Below are 9,623 nucleotides of genomic sequence, written 5' to 3'. Positions count from 1 at the left end.
AGCATAAAAGTGTCTCACTTTAAAATAATCACTTTATATATGAACTTCTAAAGCCAATTGCTAAATGGATGGGTTATTAGTTACAATGTCAAAGGTTTCTTTACATTACAAATGATAAAGAAATACTTTAAATAGGGACTTTGCCCACACTTTAGCTCTGCATTGTGTCCATGATTAACAAAATTCAATGTGTGAAAAAAACACATGATAACCACTTTTTGATATGGAAAAACATGGGGGGTCTAGCTGGCTAGATATGGTGAATACTCCTTCATAGGGCCCTGGTGTGGGAGCTGTAATCTTCAAGAGAAGTAAAAACTAGAGCCTAGGAACATAGCATGAAAATATCCCTGACATGTAAAGGACTCAAGGTTTTTCATAAGCTGCTGAGGTTTTCAGAAGTTGCCTTTCTCATCTTCCTTTCTGAGCTTGACTCTCCAAACCCTAGAGTGGTCCCCATTTGACTGTTCTCCAGTCCTAAGATCCCTTTTAGCCAAACTGGTCTCCGATACAACATTCTGCCAAAATTTGGTCCGTTCTCCCAACACCTGCCTTGTTACTGCCCCAGGGTCTTGGCCTCCACTGACTGCCCTGATTGCTAGAATTTGTTTCACAGTGAGAACTGGTACAGATCAGAGGGTCAACAAGTAGAAAACATTGGGGATTGATCCTCCAAGACGTCTCTGCCTCTTTCTCTGTTGCCTGTACCTGAAATGACTGCTTCTAAGTCTTTCAGGAGGAAAAGGGAAGAGAAATTAAGGGACTGTAGGAACTACTTTGACCATGCCCAGGTTCTTGACACTTTCCCCATTTTCATATCTCTTAACCCTTGTCAGAAAATGGAGGGCATGGTCCCATGGAGGAAATAATAACAGCAATAATTCAAAGATCAATGCATATACACAAGTTATAATTTTTAATATACCGTTTATAGACAACCTCAAATTTAGAGAAAGGATGGTAATCTCACTGTACTATTAACAATAGCTATTGTATTTCTGTTCCTGCCCTGCCTCTCCCAACTCAAAGGAATTGAATTATATTTAGTAGACAATAAAGAGGCACTAAATATTTCTGAGCAACGAGATGACATGATCACATCTATCCATCAGGAATGTAAATCTTGCAGAGAATGAAGGATTAAGGGAGGGACTGAGTGAAGGCTGGAAAACCTTTTTGGGAAGGTAGTCCAACAGTCCAAATGGGTATAATAGAATACTTTATTATTATGATGGCAACAATCATAAAGGACTTACCTTATAGCCCAATGACATAAGCAGTGGATATATCATTGTAACCTCTGTTTAAAATGAGGAATAGAGACTCAATGTGATTAAGTAGCTTGCCTAAATACAATAGAGCTCAAAACCAGATATTAAGTTTTTGAGTTAGAACTCAGACCCGGCAATTTTGACCCCACCTCCAGTTTTCTATCTGCTAGACAATGCTTCAATGGAAAAAGAAAAGAGGAGGATGATGAAAAAGATATTGGAGATGTAGAATCAACAGGACTTCAAAAATAGTTATATGTAAAAGATGGGAGACAATGTGGTCTAAGGGATGGAAAATGAGTCTTGGAGCCATGAAGATCTAGCTTCAAATTTTGCCTTTGACATAAACAAGCTATATGACCCTACGTGAATTATTTACCTCTCCCTGTTCTAGGCAGCTCTCAGAATATAAATTTTAGAGAGTCAGCCAACCTGCATTGATAGAGGGAACTATTCCAGTCTCTGCTTTAGTTCTTACCCATGTATAAGAAGTAGGAAGAGGCAAATATTAAATCAGGATCTTGGATATGGAAGAATGGGAGAAAGATAGTGTCTAAAAGAAATAGTGAAAACAGAAAATGAGCAACATTTCTGGGGAATTTCACCTTGAAAGGGAGGAAAGAGAGAATATAAGTGATCAAGGGAATATCAAAGATAAGAAAAGAAAAAAATACTGATATATTTATTCATCCATTATTTATTCCTTTATTTGCTCATTTATTTATTTATTCATCTACTTATTTGTAAGTTTCTTTTTTTAGAGTTAGGTGAGACCTGAGCATATTTGTAGTCAAAGACGGAAGAGCCAGGAAAGGAAAGATAATACATGGGAAGACAGTGGGCATTTTTTAATTTTAATTTTTTGTGGAACAAGGTCACAAGTATAGGGCTTTGCTAGCCTCTTTATTCAGTGAGATCAGAGAAAAAGATGAGATGAGAGAAGATGCAGACAGGCTATGACTGTGGAGAAAGGGAGTTGAAGAAGCACTCTTAGTCTTAATCTTGGAGGAAAAGCAGATTTTTTATGGAGAAAAGAAGAGAATAGGGATGGAGTTTACAGATTGGGAAGAGAGGAGGAGACTTTGAACTATCTCTAGGAGAAATGTGATAGGAAATCATTAACAAGGACAGGTCAAAGAAGGCTATTTGTGTTCATCCTTCTTTGCCAAAGAAGACCATGCCATCAGAGAAATGATGACATGACTTATACTTGTCTTTGTTTTGAGTGAGGGAGGGCTGTGCAGGTCACCAGCCTCACTTCTCCTCCAGAGCCACGTGAATCCAGTGACCTGATATTCCTCAGGATGACTGGAGATGGCCCAGGATGCACTGGGAGACCTTGGGCCCTTTAGGCCAAGGTCTTTGCAGGTACTCATTTAGGGTGAGGCAATGCCCATTCATTGAATAGGCCTGCTTAATAAGTAGCCAGGGCGCAGTGCCTTTAAAGAGGCCAAAAAAAGAAAGACATCAGGCTGGGAGGGAAACAGCAAGTTACTATTGATAATCACTCTAAAACTAGGAGGGTCCAGAGAAGCCCTTAGGCAGGGGCCCATTGGTGTCCCCGCTTCAGAGTACAGTAGATTTAAAGATTTGGGACCTGACAGGGGACAGGGTAGGGAAGGGGAGGGGAGGAGAGGAGTGGGGAGAGGAGAGAAGGGAAAGGAGGGGAGGGAAAGGAAGGGGCCTGTAAAACCCAAGTCAAATGGGCATGTTTTTGCCATCCAAATTTACCTTCCTTTGGAGAGGAGAAGGAAGAGGAGGGGGAGGCAGACAGGAGAGGAGGAGTTGAGTTACCCAACTAGCTGGGTCCCCATTCAGCCAGCTGCATCTGCTCACAGGATTGTGTTCATCCTTCATTGCTGAAGAAGACCATGCCATCAGAGAGTTGATGACATGACTTGCACTTGACTTTGTTCTGAGTGAAGGAAAGTTCTGCACCAGTCACTAGCCTCACTGCCCCTCCAGAGCCATCTGAATCCAGTGACCAGATATTCATCAGGATGACTGGAGATGACACAGGCTGTGTTGGGAGACCATGGCATGGTCAAGAAGGTAAACCTACAAGAAATATGCTGAAGTTATTGAGAAAGGAGACAGACTGGCCTAGAAGACATCAGTTGAAGAGTACCCAGGACTATAGGTGATAGGTAGTAAGTGTTTATCTTGGCCAGCAATCCTGAGGATCTTCCCCTCCCAGTTTGCTTTATTTATTTATTTATTTATTTATTTATTTATTTATTTATTTATTTATTTATTTATTTATTTATTTATTTATTTATTTATTTATTTATTCATTCATTCATTCATTCATTCATTCATTCATTCATTCATTCATTCATTTATTTATTAAAGGGGCCATCCTTTGACTTACTTCTTAAAGAGGCTTATTCACCGAATGTGTGAATGAATTTACTCAAAGTGAGAGCCTGAAAAGACCTTTAGCCTAAAAGGGTCAAAGTCTCCCATTGCATCCTGGGCCATCTCCAGTCATCCTGATGAATATCAGGCCACTGGACCCAGATGGCTCCGGAGGAGAAGTGAGGCTGGTGACCTTGCACAGCCCTCCCTCACCCAAATCAAAGTCAAGTGCAAGTTATGTCATCATTCCTTGATGTCATGGTCCTCTTTAAGAATGTTCTTCCATCACAAATGTATAGAATGAACACATATTATGAGAATAAAAGTGGAAATTAGGCATTTTTTTTTCAAATTGGGCTCACCACCATATTTCTCTCAAATCAGAATCCAGCTACTATTATTGTAATTACAATGTAATTACACCAACAATCAGTTGCAATGAATTTCAAATCAAGTAACATTGATGAGTTACAGTGCAGAACAAGGGCTGAACAAATCCTTTTCCTGCCCTATAGTTTGTATGATCCATTTTCTTTTCCCTTTTGAAATTCAGAACATTTGCCTGTTTTTAGTCTTGGAGAAGCTCATCTGCTCTTCCATCTAGCTAGTCATCTTTAGCCTTTCTCTTTAGCCTCAGCTCAACAAACCCAGTCAGGGATTTGAAACCCATCACAGCAGCAATTGTTAAAATTACTTAGACATGGAGATGCTCACTAAAGTCCAAGAGAGACACAGTTGCTCCCTTCAAAAATTTTAAGGTTGTTGTGTAAAAGAAGGTTGACATTAGTCCTGCATGACCTCAGCTATTAGAAGTAGTAGCAATGGATAAAAGCTACAAGGTTCTATAGGAAGCTAGATTTTAGTTAATAGAAGAAGTATCTTTCTAACTATTAGAGCTGTTGTTCAATGTGGAATAAGGTGCCTCCAGAGGTAATAAGTTCTGAGTTACTGGAGGGTTCAAGCATCACCATCCTATTAGTCACCTAGGTTCACAATCTTGGAGTCATCTACAATGCCTCACTTTCCTTTACCCCCAAAATATTCAGTTACTTATTGAGTCTTGTTGATTCTACCTCAACAGCATTTCTTCCATTGGTTGTCGTCTTTCCAGTTACATGGCCAATATCTTAGGTCAAGCCCTCATTATCTTTTCCATGACCAATTGCAGCAGCTTCATAATTAGTCTCTGAATTGTTGCTCCCCAATCTGAGTCAATTCCTAAAGCACAGGTCTGATAATATCACTCCTTTGTTCAATGATCTCCTTGCGACCCCCCTTTTCTTCTAGGATCAAATGCAAACTCCTCAGTTCAGCATTTAGAGTCTATCATAACTGGCTCCAACCTACCCTTCCGGACTTATTATGGATCACTTTAATTCTCCATACCATTAAATCACTTATTCTCCATACCATTCCTCACATTCTATGACATCTCCCATGCACTTCAATTTATCTTCTCTGTTGGAAAGGCACTTTATCCTTATCTCTGCTTCCTAGACTCTCAAGTTTCCTGAAATGTGAAGCTCAGGTGATTTCCATCATGAAGCCTTCCCTGAAGCCCTGAGCTGCTGGTGTTCTCTCCATACCTTGTATTTATTTTGAACATACATATACATACACACTTTGTCTCTCCCTATTTTTGTATCTGCATCCATAGTTCCTAGAACAATGTCTGGTACCTAGTAGGTGCTTAATAAATGCTTACTGATTAGTTTTGGTTGAGATGTTAGATGACCATTTATTTGCTGGGGAACTCATTGTGGGGAGCAGAATTCATGTTTTGGGTAGCAGTTAGATTATAGGTCCTCTGGGGTGCATTAAGTTCTGATTCTAAGATAGTCTTATGTTCTTCCATCACAAATGTATAGACTGAACACATGTTATGAGAATGAAAGTGGAAACTAGGCATTTTTTTTTTCAAATTGGGCTCACCACCATATTTCTCTCAAATCAGAACCCAGCTACTATCATTGTAATTACTCAAGAGTAATTGGCTCTTACTTTTCCTCTTGAAGAAATATGTTTCTAGGATGTTTTGACTCAAATGATAACTTCATCCTGGGAGATATTCTATTTTGTTTCATTCCTATCTACTAGAGTAGACATGGAAATAGTAAACATATACAAACATCAATGGAGGCAATGTATTACAGTGGAAAGAGTCCTAGATTTGGATTCTTATAACACAAATTATTACCAGAGGGAGTTGGTGCAAATCCCTTAATCTCTCTGGGTCTCAGTTTATTCATCTGTAAGTTTTTAGATGATATTTAAGGCCTCTTCCCTCTCTAAATCTGATACTATGTTACTTTGTACATAGACTTGGTGAATAGATATGATAGGGAAGAAAATCTGATCTGGAAAAAGAATTATTCATCAGAGAATGCAGGCCCCAAAATACATGTAAATTGCTCTGTCTCTGTCTTTCTCTTTCTGTTCCTTTTCTGTCTCTGTTTCTCTCTCCATGTCTTTCTCTGTTTCTGTCTCTTTCTCCATGTACATACATATATGTATGCGTTTATTACATACATGTATAATTAAAATCTACTTGCTTTTATTTTGTGTATGTCCAGTGACATTTTACAGTTGGGTAGAGTATCTTGATGGAATGGATGAAGAAGAATTTGGAGACCTGAGTTCCAGTCATGTCTTTGCCTTGAATTGTCTGTATTTCCTTGTGTGAGTCCCTTTACTTCTCAAGACCTCAGTTTCCTCCTCAATGAGTGGCTAGGATTAGATAAACTCCAAGATTACTTCTAGTTCTGATATTCTATAGTCTTTAGGTGTACTAAAATTTATTCAGTAAATTCTGACTTACTTGTCAATTTTGAAAAATGATTGACCACCTACTATATACAAGACACTGTTTATCCATGTTTAATTAGATTTAATTATATCTCCAATTACATATTATAATTACACGTTCTATAAATGACAGCTTGAGAAGTTTCAAAGGTGACAGCTAGGCATGTAGGTGGATCAGTGAATAGAATCCAAGACATGGAGTTAAGAAGACTTGAGTTTAAATCTTTCTTTGATAATTGCTGGCTGTGTGACCCTTCAGAAGTCACTTAATCTTTCTCAGTCTCAATCTCCTCATCAGTAAAATGGGGATAAAGATAACATTCACTTTATAATGCTGTGAGGAACAAATGAGTTAAGATATGTAAAGCACTTTGCAACTCAAGTGCTACATAAACAATAGTGATCATTATTGTAAAAGTTGCTATATCTGCCTATTAATTCCATGAACAGAATATTTAGCTGAAGTCTTCTTTATATTTAGACATCATCAAAAAGATGCTTACAAATGCTCTCTTATACAATGTTTGGAACTCTATTTTGAAAACAAGGTAAAAGACACAAAGAATGATGCCACTAATCTCTCTGCCTTGAGGTGTTCATCAGAGCATGAAAGTCAAAGATAATTATTCATGTTTTCATGGGTAGAGGGAGGGCAGGAGTGGAATGACTTGTAAATAACAAGACTCAATTTCCTTGGAGAACGTTTCTTGCAGTGTCTCAGATAGACCAAAGGAAAACCATTCCCAGCATCGGCTACATTGGCTTTAGAGTCCAAATATAAACTAAATGAAATGACATTATGTTCTGACCTGCCTGAGGCAAGAAGGATCACCTATTCTTAATAGGACTTCAATTGGATGATTCCCTTCCATTGTCCCTCCATTATTAGGTTAGAACAGTGGCACCTTATAAGAAGAAGCACTGATATTAGCTGATCAGACAGTGCCACCAATACATACGAAGGTATGGATAGAATATCTTTAATTTAATGATACTTTCTTACAGGAATTTCAAAGAATAATCAGATAGATATAGAAGGGAGAGTAATTATTTTCTCCATTTGCCAGGCAGTATCTTTTTCCTAGAATTCACAGTTCACTAATTAAATAATATTGACATCTCAGTTAAAAAAATGAGACTAGGACAACACAATGGATATTATTTTTATGTCTAGCTCTCATCAGTTTCCTTTAGCCCATCTTTTTAAATCTTTAGTGTTTAATATAATTAGGGTTATTGGAATAATGAGCTACTTTTTCTGTTACTATTAATAGGTTGTGAAAAATATCACAACATCTCAAATGTTACCCCTGAAGTTTAATTCATCTGTCAATTGACAGCATCTTTCAGGTTATAAAAGAAAGCAGAGGAGACATTGTCATTGATCAAATATTTCACTGTTCAGGCTAAAATAATACCTATACACATGGGGTAAATCTTGGTTTGACCAAATGTTTGACCAAAATGTATTCTAGGATAATTGCTCTATCACATTGAGACATTAAATTGTGTAAAAAAATAAAAACACTCATGAAATAACTGTACTTGCATTTGATATTAATATAAACCGCATAGGAATCATAGTTATGATGTGGATTTCAGGTTTGCCACTAATATGTGGGGACCCTTCAATTTATTTTATTTTTTCAAATGGAAGATGGAGATGGGCAGTTGTGAAACAGAAAGAGTTGGTTCACTATTCCCTCAATCACTGGTAAAAGTTTTTTGCAAAAAATACTGTCAATTTAAAGGCTGGAGTATTTCATGACTTCCAATTATGTGTCAGCATGTTTTTGGTCTTCTGTATGATGAAGGATTTTGTAGCTATGTGTTTTAGGGCTCTCAAATAAGAAAATTTTTTTAAAAATGGGAGAAGAAATAAATGGGGGTGGGGAACACACAACTACAGTTCTTGGAATGATAGACAATTTCTCAGAGGAAAAAATGTCCCTCAAATATGTAAAACATAATATATATACATATGTATACATATATGCATAAACAAAGATATAAACATGTATGTAAACACACATGTATGTGTATATGTATATTGTGTATATATTATATGTATGTATGTATATGTAATACATATATATATTTATGTTTGTGTATATACACATATGGAATCTTCCCTAATCTCTCATTCTTCCAGAGGTTCCCATACTCTTTCTTACAAATTTCCTAGACTTTTCCACTTAAGTTTTCCTAGAACTGTCTTGTCCTTTGTATTCATGGGACAGTGTACTTCCTTTTCAAGACATGATGTTCCATTTGGGATCAGCAATGGATCATCTCCATTGCTGTTGTCATCATTTAAAAAGACTGAATAGGAGATTGGTGACTGAGGAAATACAGTCGAAACTTCCGTGGAAGAAATTTTCGAATGTCAATAGCGGAGAAATATATAGACCATTTCAGAATGACATCTTATAGAAGGGATAGCTAAAGCTTCTGCATTAAATTACTGAAATCATGAGGAGCAGAAAGTTCGAACAACTCATTAATTTTGTTCTAATGGCAATCCAGTGATTCCTACAGGGAATATTGGGAAATTGATTTTTTTTAACCTGATAGCCCTTCAAATACTTGAAGAGAACTATTATATCTCCTTAAGTTTTCTCTTCTAGGAAAATATCTCCAGTTCCTTTAATTGGCCTTCACATAGTATATCATCACCCTGATTGCTCACTTCAGGACATTCTCTAGTTTATCAGTATTCTTTTATAATATGCTCTCTAGAACTAAACATGGTACTTTAAGGAAAACCCAAGGCTCCATGGAATATATCATCAGTGAAGATGAAATCATCTTGATGTTTAAAATGCAGTATCACAGAACTCTCACCTCTACTCAGCCCTCCCCACTCCTACCCTCCAAATTGGAACAAAGGACAGAGAGGGCAGTATGTCTACTGATCTGTCACTGCTGACTTTATGTTGTCTAATCAGTTGCATTAAGAAAAGCATAATTGTCATGGATAAGGAAAACTTAGGCCTGGTGATCGGTGACGTTGTCTGGAGTTTTGTACTTAGTTCTGGGCACCACAGATTAGGAAGGGCATTGAAAAAGAGAACATGTAGAGAAGGGAAACCAGAATGATGAAAGACCTTGTATATGTGCCACATCAGGATCAGTGAAAATTGAAGGAATCAAAGGAAATGAGATGCTTCACTTAGAGAAGGGAAGATT

This window comes from Notamacropus eugenii, chromosome 2 (assembly GCF_028372415.1).
Source record: "Notamacropus eugenii isolate mMacEug1 chromosome 2, mMacEug1.pri_v2, whole genome shotgun sequence".
NCBI lineage: Eukaryota > Metazoa > Chordata > Mammalia > Diprotodontia > Macropodidae > Notamacropus > Notamacropus eugenii.
The sequence above is the reverse complement of the archived record's forward strand: the minus strand, read 5'-3'. Positions refer to the sequence as shown.